The following is a 5,491-nucleotide window of genomic DNA, read 5'->3' on the forward strand; positions in this document are numbered from 1 at the left end:
GCAAGCATTAATGACAGCAGGGCACTAGATTGGAACACTATTTTCCATGTGCATATCGATGCATCTGCTTTTGCCATAGGTTGTGTTCTTGCGTAGCCTAGTGAAGGACAGTTGGAAAAGAATATGGTCTTTCCGGTGTCTTATGCTAGCCCCCAATTGAATAGTGCTTAGAAGAACTACACCACCATAGAACGGAAAGGTTTAGCGATGATCTATGCTGTCAAGGAGTTTAGGCATTACCTTTTGGCCAACAAATTTGTCTTCTTTGTAGATCATCAGGCTTACTTTATCTTGTTAACAAGCCATGCACAATAGGACGGATTGTTAGATGGTTTGTTACTTGAGTTTGATTTTGAGGTTGCTGTTAAGAAAGGACGTACCCATCAGAAAGTTGACCATCTTTCTCAAATCACTTTTGGGGAAGCTCCTGTTGGTGTAGACGATGATATTCTGGATGCAACTCTTTTTCAAGTGGAGACAGTGCCTAGATGGGCTAAAAAAATCATTGGAGTACTTACCACAAGCGACACAAGCCAAGGAGGTTTGACTACAGAAGGTATTGAAGAGTTAGCCCATTGTGCTCAATATGTGCTGTTCTCAGGACGTTTGTACAAGTTAGGACCTACGCATGTCCTAACCCAGATCAGTATGGGGATATCTTGGAATACATGCACATCAGTGTAGGTGGATTTCACGTTTTGAGCAAGGATACGGTTAGAAGAGTGCTTCTAGATGGCTGTTGGTGGCTGACCTTGCATGAAGATGGTGAGGAGTATATATGTAAATGTAGTGTTTGCTCTCTAAGCATGCCTATTGCATATGCTACACAGTTCCACGTCTCCCCAAAACCAAAATGGAGCTCTTACATAGAGAGCTATTTGATCCACGACCACATTGATAAGAAGATTCTTGCTCACAGAAAGAAGGCTATTGAAGTTGAAGCTTCAAACTATCAACAACTGATAAAAGGCCAACTCTACAAACGGGGCAAGGATGGTAACTTAAGAACCTGTGTTTGTGAATCAGAGTACCTAAGTGTCCTGACAAATGCACATGCAGGCGTTGGGGGTGGACACTTCTCTAGAGACACCACCACCAAACTCATCTTATGGTCAGGACTCTGGTCGCCAACACTCTTTCATGATGCAAATGAGTACGTGAAACGATGTGATGAATGTCAAAGGACAAAACCACCAATCATGGTTGTTAGATAATTTGCTAAGTGGGGAATTGATTTTGTTGGACCAATCAAGCCACGAGCATGCCACACACATGCTGAGGACATCATTGTAGCCATCGATTACCTTACAAAATGGGTGGAAGCAAAGGTAACCATCAAGAATGATGCCAGAACCACGGCAAAATTCTTGTATGAGTATGTTTTTATATGCTATGGCTTACCCATTGAGATTGTGAGTGATCAAGGAGTGCACTTTGTGAACAAAGTAATTGAATTTCTCTTGGAGGAGTTCACGGTGATTCATAGAAGATCTACACCCTACCGTCCACAAGCGAATGGCCAAGCAGGTTGTACGAATAAGACGCTCTGCACTGCTTGGCCATCCACAAGCGAGTGGCCAACCAGAAAGTACGAATAAGACGCTCTGCACTGTGTTCACTAAAGTGGTTGAAGGAAACCGCACGGATTAGGAACAGAAGCTCCATTATGTTCTATGGGCTTATCGTACCGCGTACAAGACGTCAATTGGGACCACTCCATTTGATCTTGTATTTGGACTGAATGCAATCGTACCAATCAAGTTTCTAATACCTACTTTGAGGGTTGCGAAGCAACTCGAATGGACTGACCATGAATTTTCAAGCCACATTAATGAGCTCGAGAAGTTGGATGAAGCAAGATAACTGCTCTACTTGGTATCTATGCTAAAAAGCATAGACAAAAGCAATGGGACGACACATACGTTAAAATTGGTCGCTTTCACGAGGGAGATTTAGTGCTGTTGTACACTTTAAAGAAGCACAAGTGGAAACTCAAAATGAGAGGACTTGGTCCCTTCGTGATCAAGGGCCTTAAGTTCGAGTGGCGTTGTACGATTAAAAACACTTGAGGGCGAGCAAATGACTAATTTCATCAATGGAAGCCACCTTAAGAAGTACAAAGAGCCACTCACCCAAGAGATGTTGTACAAATTCCACATAGCTAAATGAATCCGAAAAGGTCTAGAAAGATTGAAAAAAGAAGCTCAGGAAGAAGCACACTTGCGAGTGGAAAAAACAAACCTTAAACGGAAACAACACTGAATGCTTGCTTTATCAATAGGCCAATAAAAAAGAAATAGATCACTTCATTGAACCATTCAGAATTGACACAACCATTGAAACAAAATGTGCATCAATTGTAGTCCCTATCTTTATAGATATAGGGTCAGACACTAGTGTCATGTCATATGAAATGTGGGAAGCAATCGGCAAACCCAAACTCCTACCTATGAGCGTCTCTTTTAAGAGCTTCAACAACACTGAGAGCACAAGCATTGGCACATGCTATGCCAAAATCCACATTCAAGATGCACCAATGTATGAATTGTTCTATGTCACTAACAAACAAGAAGCGGTGGAATGATTTGTTTTAGGTAGGTATTGGATGTGGTCGACGACCAATGTTTTGGACTGGGAGCTTTGTCAATACACCTTGAAGGTAAACTCTGTATCCCTCACAAGACCTAGCTCACAAACGGAGGAGATGGTGGATGTCATACAACACTCTGGAAATGCATATACTTCGGACACTGGCAAGACAAATGGAAATCAGCCCTGCAACATCCACAAAGCAAGCCATTGCTCCTACTCATGCGGCTTCTAGCTCATGCAACAACATCCCTTCATGGAACCAAGACCAAGGAAGGGGGGGGGACACAATGGTGGGTTCCAAAGCAGTCATTCTTACCGACCATAAGGCAATGCTTACCAACAAATGTCCATAGCACAAAGGCTCATTCTTTTAGATCAAAGCCAAAATAGTCCAAAGTGCTAGCTTTTGGTTGGGTGCCAAAAGCGATAATTCAAACCCAAGGCTACCCAAGGCCCTACTACAAACTCTTCATCTAACCAATCAACAACAGCTTCAATGCAAGCTAAGTCGAGCACTATGACCCCTCAATCATCATTGATTCAATCTCAAACTATCAAACAAAGATGGGTAATTCAGGTAGACTACAACAAAAAGAAATATGTCGCCACAGACGAGCTCCCTCAGCTTGTGTTTAAGACACCATCTGCTATGCAAGGACAACCCAAATGGACCACCTTCACTTCAATAGCGTCGATGCAATCCGCATGTACAAGGGTGGACTCAACCTTCAATACTTTGACAATCAAAGAGTGGGCTACATATCTTCAAGCACTTATTTCACACAAAGCGCCACCTCCGCTAGCAACCCCTCTATCTTACCCAAGGACACAACTCTCAAATAACTTTTTCACACTAGTCAAGTCGCCAGTAATAGGTTTACGGGCATAAGAGTCAGAGTCAGGCCCTTTGTAGCCAAAATGTGCTCAAAGATTAGTCCCAAGCTTCATAATAAAGCTGTGATCTAAACGTCAAAATATGTCTACTTGGATAAGTATCCATACCTTGCCAAGAGTATGTACATACCATTTTCCATTCCCGTAATACTATTAACATATGGTCACTTAGAGAGCTAGTCCATTAAGGGACCTACAACTTCAAATGGACTTAGGCGGGATCCTCTACTACAACAAATGCCACTTAACTGACCGCTTTGGTAGTCTCTTAAGTACTCGTAGGATTCATGCACCGCATAAGTCTTCTCCATGCATTTCCTGTGTAGCATATAGCATCCACAACTTGGATGATGCATTAGGCACGCTTCATTAGACACCCTATGCATAGACACATATTAACCTACCCAAGCGCTTCAATACCATAACGGAAACTAGGAAGGGGGGAGTCTATTAGACCTACCTGACTCCTCAAGCACACAAAGGCCCAGGAAGGGGGAAGAAAGCCAAGCTTTGGTACCTTACAGGGCTAGACAGGGCAGTTTAAAGCAGCAATTACCTGTCTACAGACAAGAAAACATGATTTTCAAGTTTGGGAGTTGAAATTTTCTTCTTTTTAGAGCATCCAAACATTGAACTACCACAAGATGAAGTTAGGAATCAAGTAGGAACAAAAATGGCACGAAAGTGCACATTCGGTAACCATTTCAACTCAGACAAAAGCATAAAGAGTGAGATTTTGGGCAAACCAAGCATCCAAACACAAAAACAACTTGATGGACATGTTGTACACATCATTCACTCCTTAGATATGCATCCATCTATTCTCAGGTTTGGAAATTGACATGCAATTGTCAATTTGCATTAATAGCAGCATATAGAGGGAAATTGATTTGATAATTCTGAGCATAGGACTATAATGTATAGGTTAAGGACAAGTTGTGATATCAATCTGAGCAAATTTGGAGGTGTCTATTTACACACGTCAATTTGCACACGAATTGGGCTAATACAGGGTTACAGCAGGGATAAGTCATTTTATACATTAAGGGGCCCTTGAGAGTGACCTAGCCATCAACCTAGCCTTCACCCGCACTTCTGCGCCTTCATTTATCATCGCGTATGATGAGCTATTTTCCCTCTTGTTCATTACATTGCATTGCCGAGCAACGCCCATGGGCAACACCCAAGGCTATTGGTATAGGTACAATGCCTAGGGTTTTGACCCTATAGAGCGATACTCTTCGTACGGGATACGTTGGGATTAGCACTCCCAAAAAAAATCCCCATTTCACCTAGTGCGGTGAAGCCCTGTGGCAATTTTTTTCTAGGAATCCTACACTTAGAAAAAATCGTATAGAAAACCTTAGCTTGTAGACATGGCCGATGATGAGGAAGCAAGAAGGAGTAGGCAGCAGAGGGCACATAGGACAACCTTACCCAACCCTGTGGAACAAGAAGAAGCACAACTCCAGGATGTAGCTCCAAAATTGTTGCAGTTTCGGCTAGAGCAATACTCCGCCGACTGCTATGTGGACATAGATGTCATTCTTTCCCACAATGCGAGTGTGGCTAGAGGTCATTTTAGGGATACAAAGGGAAGATGGGTGCTGGTGCATGTGCTGACACAAAACTTCTTTCACCTGTATAGTATAGATGCAAATGCGCCACGACTATGGGAAAGCCTGTGCCTGAGAGGCTATTTTGCATTGGAAGCATGGGGCCCAGACTTTCACAGATCCTAGGAAGTGTTGACCACCATGATAGGTAGATTTAAATGCAGGGTGACAGACTTCGAAGGCCAGCAAAGAGAGATTACTATTACAAGGCCACTGGTAAGACAACCATGGGGATTGGAAGAAGGACATCTATCTTATAATGACAGAAACCACACCAATGAAAGACCGCGAGAGGTGTTTGAGCATCCAACCTGGGATGATCTCAGCCATCAAGAGATCAGGCTGGCCTTTCAATTGCACACACAACATCTGTAGGTCACTGCTGGAGT

At 42.9% G+C, this 5,491-nt stretch overlaps 1 pseudogene; it reads left to right on the forward strand.

The window, feature by feature from the left end:
* Window positions 1–2,139: 2,139 nt before the first annotated feature.
* On the forward strand, window positions 2,140–2,688 carry LOC147620355 (uncharacterized; annotated as a pseudogene).
* Window positions 2,689–5,491: the final 2,803 nt, after the last annotated feature.

This window comes from Cibotium barometz, chromosome 32, assembly GCF_041138505.1.
Source record: "Cibotium barometz isolate CiBa-2024 chromosome 32, ASM4113850v1, whole genome shotgun sequence".
Lineage (NCBI taxonomy): Eukaryota > Viridiplantae > Streptophyta > Polypodiopsida > Cyatheales > Cibotiaceae > Cibotium > Cibotium barometz.